Below are 10,621 nucleotides of genomic sequence, written 5' to 3'. Positions count from 1 at the left end.
TTCCATGGTAATGCGGAGTTGACCTTATTTATGTCTAATGTGAGCGCACCTCTCCTCCTCCTCCTTCTCTTCCTCCTCCTTCTCTTCCTCCTCCTCCCTCTTATGTGTCTCCATGTTGGCCATTAAGAAAAGATTACCATCCATGCTGTGACCTCACACCTGGTCACAATTCAAAAAGAAACGGCTTAAGAAAGACTAAAGGAAAACACACTGCACTCAAGCACGTTATGGCTTTTCATGGATATTCTCACTTCACCCATATACTCTCAGCAAAAATCCTAACACTTTTCTTCACAAAAAATGTTCAATACTAAGAATACAGTATGTGAATGTTTTTTTTAATATATATATTATTATCACACCTCCACCGTATGAGGAATTGTTGCTAAACGCAAGAGTTGTACTCTGCTTGTGCAATTCAAGAGAAAATCAATACAACGGTCCCGTTTTAATGAGGCTTTCTGTACATGGGCACCAGACACGGCAGCACTCATAGCAATGAGGGGGGCTGGCAGCCAAGGTAACCAGCTTGGCACCGACTTAGCTGTGCCAATCCAGGCTAACGTCGGCATTCGCTAGTACCGCCACGCTCTCACAACCAGACTGCCAGCGGCTGTCTATAGCTGCCCTTGTCTAACCCAGAGGGGTGTGTGTGTCTGTGTGTGTGTGTGCATGTTTGTGTGTATGTGTGTGCTTGTTTGAGTGTGTGTGTATGTCTGTGTGTGTGCGCGTGCACATGTTTGTGTGTACTCTATATGTGTGTTTGTGAGTTTGTTTAAGTGTGTGTGTGTGTGTAATGAGAGAGAGAGAGAGAGAGCATGTGTGTGTGTGTGTAATGAGAGAGAGAGAGAGAGCATGTGTGTGTGTGTGTAATGAGAGAGAGAGAGAGAGCATGTGTGTGTGTAATGAGAGAGAGAGAGAGAGCATGTGTGTGTGTGTGTAATGAGAGAGAGAGAGAGCATGTGTGTGTGTGTGTGTGTAATGAGAGAGAGAGAGAGAGCATGTGTGTGTGTGTGTAATGAGAGAGAGAGAGAGCATGTGTGTGTGTTTCAATGTGTTTGTTTTTGTATTTGTTTTTGTTTTTGTCTCTGTGTGTATGTGTTGTCTTCTTTGTGTTTGTGTCTGAGTGTGTGTATTTTTGTCTTTGTGTGTGTGTGTGTGTGACCGTGTGAGTGAGTGTGGGGACTGCATTAAGCACCACAGGCCCCATAAAGCCAGCGGCGTGGGATCGTTAGCGGCCCCCGGCGCAGGTTCTGATGCTCCATCACAGCTCTTAACGGACCTCGCAGCTCTCCGCCGTCTCTCTGTGGCTCTGTGCTGGTGGCCGACACTGGAGCACGAGAGTTTCTAATCACCTGTTAGGCGGCGCAGTTCTCCTCTCCAGGGTCCTCCTTAACAAGCCTCTAATGGCAGCCAGCACCACAACAGACTGCCAGCCACCGTCATCGCGCAGCATGCCAGCGATAGCAACAGACCCTGGCACGGACCCGGGCCTGGCGTGGCCCTGATGTGGCAGAGATCTGCAGGGTATGTGCCAGAGGATGAAAGCTGTTCTCTGAGGTGCCACATTACAACTGCCCCCCTCTACAGCCAAGCAACACAAACAGTATAAAATACTCTATGGCATGTTCTCTACCCACAGAACTGCTACATCTAACAATCTGAACTCTTCACTATAAATTGATTGAATCATTGAATGTAAATATCCAATTGTTACCATATTAGTTCTCAGCATCAATGTTGGTTACCATAATGCAACTACATGTATTACTAATCCACTGCTATAAATTAAAGGATCTTCCTGACATAACATACACTAATGTATGATAGTAATGTTGAAAATAAATGATATTTAAAAGATATCTAAAATAAAATGACATAAATAAATTGACCTGTGACTGGCATTTGAGAGAGAAGGGGGCAGGGGAATGTGGAGCCTGTCAGCTCAGTGGAGGTGTCGGTGTGACCTCATTCAAACACAAGTGTGATATTTATATCTTAGAACACAAAAGCCTTGACAATCAGTGCATAACCTCCCCACAATAGGCCACCCTCCCTGTTTACCCCAAACAGTATTTTTGGAGCTCACTTGATTCTTGTTGTCACAAGTCCAGACTGTGTTCTGTAGCAACACTTTTCCTTGTGGTCAGGGAAGATGATACTGGGTCAGCGGTGAGATTAAGTTTTTTTTTTTTTTTCTTTCACCGACTTCTTATTGCCACCGGGATTCCTAGTTGTTGTTGTCACAGGAAGGCAATATTGAAAATGAGGGGTGAAATTGAACGAGGTCACCAGTCAGTGATTTGGAGGTTATTTATAAACTTGAATCTCATGAGGAATTCTAATTAGAACATGATGTTCCACATCAAATTGAGAAAGAGTGATGTGGCCTGTTAAACAGACTGGAAACACGCTGGGAAGTGTTCTCGTATGAAATGGTTCTCATGGTCCTGGAACCACGCTGGGAAGTGTTCTCGTATGAAATGGTCCTCATGGATCTTAGGGGAGTTGTGAATTTGTTATTCGTATTTTCAGAATAATAGATACATAAAAGAGGACTCCTGGAAAGCTCCTGTCTGGAAAGCTCTAAGATGATAGATAGTATGTAGGGCAGCTGTTTGGGCCACAGGGTAATGTTAATAAGACATTATTATTAATTTTATTAATTATTATTATTATTATTATTATTATTTGGCTTTGTTACGGCAGCAGCAACATAAATCTTTACGATGTGTGTGAACCAGATTTGCAGATGCATTTCCACAGGCATTCAACCATCCAGGCACATCAAGCAGCGCTTTGGCCTCCCTGCTTATGTCATTTATTTATGTTTGCTTCCTTGTCATACTTGCACGTCGGTGGGTGAGTCAGATAGCATATGACAGCGCAGAAATGTCAGTCTGTAAGCACGGGCTTGCCAGAGCAGATAGTGGCTAGATAAGGGCTGGGGTGCGGCCCCGAGCCTAACACTCATCTGTGCCAGATCAGAGCCGGATCAGTCCCTCACCATCTGGATGGAGCGAGCAATCAGTCACACACAGGAGGCCGTGATGATGGGATGGGATGGGGGGGGGGGGGGGGGTTAAGACAGAGGAACACCTTCTGCTTTACTGTGAATATAAAGAAGTTAGACAAACCATTTTCTTTAATTTTGAAAAGTTCAGAACCCTTGGCAAATGTGAATGAAATTGCCTTCTCTTAGGAGAGGACCTTCAGCTGCTTTGGCAGCGAATACATCTCACTGTGTCATCACCTGAGGGACTATAGACAAATATACTTTTATATGAATATGTATATTCTATTGATCTACTGATCTAAAGAGAGTATATCATATTATTCAGTACAATATATTTTCTTTGGTTTTCTTTCTTTGATTGTTCTATTGTGATATGCTATGTTCATGTAGACAAAGACACTTAGATTTCTTATTTACTGTCCCTCATACTCTTTATGACTGCTGTGACAAATATGAATGTCTTGTTTGTCATGCCATTAAATTATCTTGAATTTGAGAAAGAGAGAGAGAAAGAGAAAGATTTGTCACACAAAACACACAAAGGGCTCACACAGAGAGAATGCTTGAAAGAAATGCTCTCTTTGATTTCCTTACAGCACAATGAAAAAAAGTTGAGAGCTGACGTCAAGAGGGAGAGAGATAGAGAGATAGAGAGAGAGAAAGAGAGAGAGCTTTTAGCACTCTGAAAACATATTTGGATATCTCGCCCGCTAAAATCTGGGCCGTCTGACACTGGGGGTTGCAGCAATGGTAGCGGCAGCCACAGACAGGCAGACGTGAGGCAGAGAGAAAGAGTATAGCAGAGAGAATGGGAGGAGGTTGCAGGCTGCCCACCAATAGGTGGCACTCTACCCTTTTGACAGGCGATGGTGACCCGGGCCACTGGAGCCAGTGAGCGGGGCAGCCAAGCGCTCCACAGGACAATCACACTTTGGACAAAACCTCTCTACCCTGCCCTGTCAGTCTATCTTTGGGGAGGGACAGGGACAAATGCACTGATAGGACCCTCTGAATATGTCAGTCCTGACATGAAGAACAGTATATTAATGGGTGTATATGTATGTAAAATATACTGCATGTGTTTGTATGTAAATATATGTTCAGAGTATGACAGGCGTCATCTTTCCAGCTGAGCTTCTGCTTATGATTTAGTTTTCTGCTTGAAATTCTGCCCTAAATCCTGTAAACCACGCAAGAAGAAAGAGAGATGATAGGCTATAGTATGTCAAAGAAGCTTTTTCTCACTGCTGAAATATTCTGACGCATCACTTGTACCCGATATGCCTACTTCCATAACAAAAATACTCTCTGCCTTCAACCGCACATTCTAGATATTGCTTGTGTTGTGTTCTTCTCAGCTTATCCTCTGTGTTTATTACCATGAGGTATTGACAACTCTATTGCCTTAGGGGAAGGGAAGAATGGTTATTTTAAAAGCATCGTATATCTGTATATTGGTTGCAGCCTGGTATATTTCAGTTGGACTGTATCAGCCGTGTCTATGGCAATTCAGATGTTTGCGTTTTCTGTGTCATTATGGACTTACCAGTTCCACAGTGGTGGCAGTTGGTCCTCATTCCACTCAATGAGATTGGAGAGAAGGCAATAAATGGGTATGTAACCACATAAAGACTCAAAAACCCTTTTCTTTATTCTCAATTTGAGTACAATGTAAGAGTTATTGCTTCTACTGAATAACATCAAGCAAGATTACAGAACAGTCATTGGGAAGTCAGTGAGCTCTGTGAGATCTTACAGAATCATGTTTGGCATAGCTGTGAATATCTTCCCCGATGCTGACAAAATGGCCTCCGTCAAAATCAGCACATTAGTTTTACATCTAGGAACATGTGAGTTCTGTATAAGCAATACAAAGATTATATTTATGTACATATCGAAATAGACTATTCTATAATTTGTCAAATCTGCTCATTTGAGTGTTACTACACTTCTTTTGTATATGATTTGCTTGTATTCTTTACAAGAAAAAAACATACTGTTGTCTGTTTCCCAAAAGCATAGCTGCTAACTATGATAGCAACTACCTTGGTAGTGTCAGTGCCAAATGTGAGTCCGTAGATTTGAGTTACGCATATACACTTACCAACACTTAAGCTTCATATTGTCACATATCACATTTTTCAATTTCAAATTATTTTAAAATTAAAATAATTAATTTGGTTTTAAAATATGACCAAAATACAACCAAACTCTGAAATACACCGTAACTCTGTATCGTTAACATATCTGTAACATGTGACTCAAATACTGTCAACTCAGATTTGGCAGTGACGCTACCACGGACGATGCATTGTAGTTAGCAAGTATGCTTTTGGGAAACGCACCCCTGGTTGTGTACAAAGGTATTCACTTATTGTATTGAAGTCACACTTTTCATGAATCATGCTTTCGATCATAAGCAACATACAGTACATGTTGTCAGTATGATCTTACCTGAGTATCAGTAAAATGAGCATACAAATGTTAAAGCAACACCAAAGAGTTTTTTGTACCTTAAAATAATGTTTCCAAAATCGTTTCAGTGGTTCATCAACTTGTAACAGGGTGAACGGCACTTCTGCATTCGCTTCGCAGCCCTCTATCGGCTATAACTGCACTATGTAAATTTGCCAGATCGGGTAGCGGATCTGTAGTTTGATGGAATGAGACATAAGAAACTACAAATTTGACTTGCGTTTAATGTCGCAATACATCGTATTTTCATAAATCATGCAACATATTCTACCTTGTCTGTGGACATTGTTATTTGCAAAGCCGATGCTGGATAAAGTAGCATGCGTGCGACAGAGGGAAATTTCTTTGGTGTTGCTTTATTGCTTTAAGAATTATTTTGATTCTTGACAACAAAGCGATACATCTGAACACATATCTGCTCTCTCCACTGTGTCTTCTGTATACTGTATATGAACAAGATGAACATCTCAACACCTCTCTAGGTGATAACAGACTTAGCAGTAGAGTAGACAGGTGTAACTTCATCACACAGTATATGACAATTTTAGCTTAATTATCAGGGGGTGGAACTGCACACGATGACGGTACCTCAGTGAGAACACTTCCATGGTACAAAGCCTTCGCTGAACCTTTCAACACAGTTCAGATGAGAGGAGAGTTACATATGTAGATTCTGATAAAGGATTTTAATACGGGTGCTCTTACATAACCAGACACAGATAAGGGTTTGATGCGAATACTGCAGTAAATATCATTTAGTCACTCGTTATGTGCATGGTAAACAACAGATAAAAGCATACCAGTGCATATGTAAATATATAAAAAAGGATACATTTGGCTGTGCTTTTTGTATTCTCATTGAATCCTTTACCACCTCTGTTTTAATTGGAAATTGTGTAATCATATGCAAATCCAACCAGAAGCCAATTAATGACTGAATTTGGCATATGCATCGATGCCCATGAAAGCTCCAGCTCCGGATGAACTGTAAAGCAATCACTTACAGATAATTATGAGCCATTTTAGCATCCTTTCAAGTCCAATAATAACAGACGTAATTATATAAAATACGAAATTAGATCAACATTAAAACAAACTGCATAAATACATAAATCCATTTGGTGTCCTGTTGCCAGGAAACCATCGCTGAATCATCTCCCTGACAGCCTGCATGGTAATGGCTGACGAGTTTGGGTTTCTCCGAAGCCTTGATGCGTGTCAAAGGTGAGAGAAGATACAGGCAAAGAGAAGCCTCCGTTTACCGTGGGCGTCTCGGACCCATGTGCCAAGATAATACCAGGCCTTCTTTTGCCTCTCCTTACGTTGGAGGATTTTTGAACATGTAACATGTGCTCCTTCTCCAATGACCGTGACTCATAGGGAAGAAGGGTAGGAGTAGGAGTAAGTATGCTGTGGCGTGTAGGAGTATACACTATGTACTGTAGTGTACGTGTGAATGAAACATTGTGTGGGAGTAAGTATGCTGTGGCATGTAGGAGCACATAAACTGTACCATGTGAATGAAACACCGTGACGATGTTTGCTTTTCTGGAGACCGTACAGTACAGTACAGCCGTGTGTTCTAGTCTGAATCAAAAAAGAAAACGATCAGCCTGCATTCTCATTTCTACACAATAAAACAGCCAATGCACCACACATGAAAAAACTACATCAACAACAGCTGCTCAAAAAAATAAACTGTCAGACATAGTGCACAGTCTCTCCCATAGACATGTTCTTCCAATGGCTTTAGCTGCAACATAGGTTTGCATATATCAATGGAGAAGTGCTCCTTTAGCTCAAAAAGGCTTTTAGAAACATACTTGTTGGAAAGTGCTAAAAGTTTCAAATGCATATTCAGAAGAACAGGGATGGCACTCGTCAGACGGAGTGCCAGAGAGCATTGTCTGTTTGTAGGTGACGGAGAATAGGAGAGGAAAGGGAGGGTCAGACAGCAGGTCTTCATCTGAAAGAGAAAGTGAGACAGGCAGGCCGTCGTCTGAGGAGTAGGGGAGACAGGCAAGTTCTTGCAACAGGGATGTTTTTTTGTTTAAAATAGGAGAGAGAGAGACAGGGAAGTCCCTGTCTGAAAAAGGAGAGGGAGACAGAGAGCTCCTCGTCTAAAAAAGGAGAACTAAACATGGAGGTCCACGTCTGAGAAACTCCGGGCATCCTCGTCCACCCCCGGGTCACACGTCAACAGGAACTACAAGGACACAGCGGACAGGAACAGGAGATTTGTCCAACCAAGCAAGCGCTCCGCTCCATCCTTACGTAATACAGGGGCAAGCGGGGAGGAAGAACCAGGAAATTAAAAAAATAAAAATAAAAAAAATATATAAAAACATGGGCAGTTCAGCTGCAGAGCCTCAGTGAGCTTTTCTTCTCTTCTCCTTTCTCCTCTTCTTTTTTCCTCTCGTCTCTTCTCTTCTTTTCTTGTTCACCTATTCACCCTCAAAGTCGGCCAGATTTGAATGAGGCACAGAAGCAGTGACCACTCACATAGTGTCCCTGGAAGACCAAAAGGAAGACAGAGAAAGATGAAAGAAAAATAGAGTGATGCAATAGAGGTGTGTGTGTGTGTGTGTGTGTGTGTGTGTATGTGTGTGTGTGTGTGAGAGAGAGAGAGAGAGAAGGCAAGCAGAGAAGGTTGAAACAGGAGCACTTTCTTCTACACTACACTAAAGACATTTAAGCCAATAATAAAAATGGCCATACTAGGCAAGCGATACTTGGCTTTTTCCATTCTTTTATGTGATATTACTGTCATTCGCAACACTAGCATTGGTAACACTGTACTCAAACAGTCATGAGTCCTGTCAACAGTCACTCTTAATTTGAATTTGAGAGAGACAGAGGAAATGAGTGAATGAAAGAGGGAAGGGTCTTTGTGTGCATGTGTGTTTGTGTGTGTGTGTGTGTGTGTGTGTGTGTGTGTGTGTGTGTGTGTGTGTGTCCGTGCGCGCGTGTGTGTGTGGGGGCAGACAGCACTCTCTCCAGTGTGTATAAGCATTAGGGGGTGCCGCGGGTAGGTGGGTGGGATGGTGGTTCTGATTCGTTTTCTCCTCCTTTCAGCAGGGGCTGAGCGCAAGGGCCTACTTATTTGAATCAATGTCTGATTCACACAGCTTGCTTGGACAAACTGTGTGAAACTACTCTTTCATTACTCGGGCCTGCGAGAGGCTGCCAGCCATTTCACACCACTGTCTATGCGGAGGTGTCAGCCCATCCAGGGGATTACTTTAGGGAGGGTTACAGAGTTATTTTCCGCAGTCAAGCAAAAAAAAATCTGTTGTTTCTGTACTTTTCTTGTCTCCCCGTTGCTTCTGTTATACTTACACTGTGAAGAGTGTGACTTTGAACTGTCTCTTTGATTTTTCACCTCTAACATTATTGAAATAAACTCAACCCAACACTAACTTCAGTGAATAGATGGAATATTACATTGACAAAAAATGACGCTCACATGCAGCACCATACATTATTGCGTAGAGTGCATGGTCAGATTAGGAGCTGTATTGATGATTAAACTGTGGGGCTGCAAGGAAAGACTTCCAGATTGATGACTAATAAACTACTGTGCTGGCAGACGCTTGTGTCCTGTCATAATTACACCTAGGAGGAGGAGTAAACACATAGCAGTAAACAGACCGGATGCGCACGGGTGAGCGTGCAGCAGATAATCTACCGCAGCATGATACATGTTCAAATAACTCCCCCATAAGCACATATTAACATGCAAACCCACTCCTGCAAACTTCATCATACCTACGCATATGGCACAAACACTCAGATGAAGACACACACAAACACACATAAACACACACACACACACACCACACAACAGATACACATATGCTCACACGATTGCCGGCTCCATATATAATAGTCAACATGGATGTGCTGAGGATGATGGATTGTGACTGTACTCATAAGGCACCTCCACATATTTGGCTTCAGGAGCAGTAACTGAGCGATCATTACACTCCCGTTATGCCAAAGTTCCACAGCGGAGAGGAAAAAAATATGAATATACTGCTGCCAATGACATTTACTGCTTTTGATTTATGAGCGTGCTGTTTCTCAAGCCTGACAGGCAAGTGAGCAATAAAGAGAACGCTTACTGCCCACAGGTACGCTTCTCCAGACACACAGACGCAGAGCGTATACCAAATAGCAGCCTTCTTACACTTACGCCAATGCTTTTCAATGCTGAAAAAGAGCCTTTGATAGGATGACTGCACCAGGCAGAGAGTGGCCACTGTGTCTCCCACTAGTGTGTGTGTGTGTGTGTGTGTGCATCAGCGTCCTATTCAGACCAGCTGTCTGCAGGCACCTGTCTAGTTCTTCTTTTCCTCTCTTTCTTTTGGGTGAAGAGCGCGGCAAGTAAGGTTATGCAGTTAGGTCTCCGTTCTCTTTAGAATGATTTCCAAATAAATAAACAAACAAACAAATAAATAAAAAGAACAGATGAATTTGAATTTAAGAGATTAAATGATGTGTCAACACAGCCGGCTGAGATTAATGGGTTTACAGGTACAAACTCTGTGCCTATGAGGAGCCTACGATTAGTGTTAGGGTTACAATTCAGAAGTGCTTATGTGATGTGCCCAGTAAACATGTTTAGTGTATACTACATCTTGAAGTTATTATGACCGCCGCGCAGCGAAGTGGCGGTCATATAGGTTTAGTCAGATTTTTTTTTTTTTTTTCGCATGTCCAAATAAGTAAGGATTCCCGGGACACTGTAAGACCGGGGTACACGAAACTTGGTGGGCATGTAACCCCACATGGATAGCATGGAACCATCGTTTTTCGTTTTGATCTGTAGTCCCCGAAAGGAGGGTAGGGCAGACACAGTTTTTTGTGAATATCTTGAGAACCGTAGGGCCTAGGATGACCAATCTTTTCCGTATGTTTGCCTCCAGGGGTCATCTTAACCCATTCCATGTGCACACATGTGCATAAACAGATACACACGCACACACATACATTCACAGTAATCATATGTATGACATATACTCACACAGTAGACATATGTACGCATGCATGCACATGCACAAACACAGGCACATACGCAGGCACACACACAAGCACGCACACACACACACACACACACCCACACACATA

This window comes from Alosa pseudoharengus, unplaced genomic scaffold (assembly GCF_046254945.1).
Source record: "Alosa pseudoharengus isolate Yale_2024_CS ecotype anadromous, Long Island Sound unplaced genomic scaffold, YU_APseudo_1.1 YU_APseudo_1.1_scf_8, whole genome shotgun sequence".
Taxonomy (NCBI): domain Eukaryota; kingdom Metazoa; phylum Chordata; class Actinopteri; order Clupeiformes; family Clupeidae; genus Alosa; species Alosa pseudoharengus.
The sequence above is the reverse complement of the archived record's forward strand: the minus strand, read 5'-3'. Positions refer to the sequence as shown.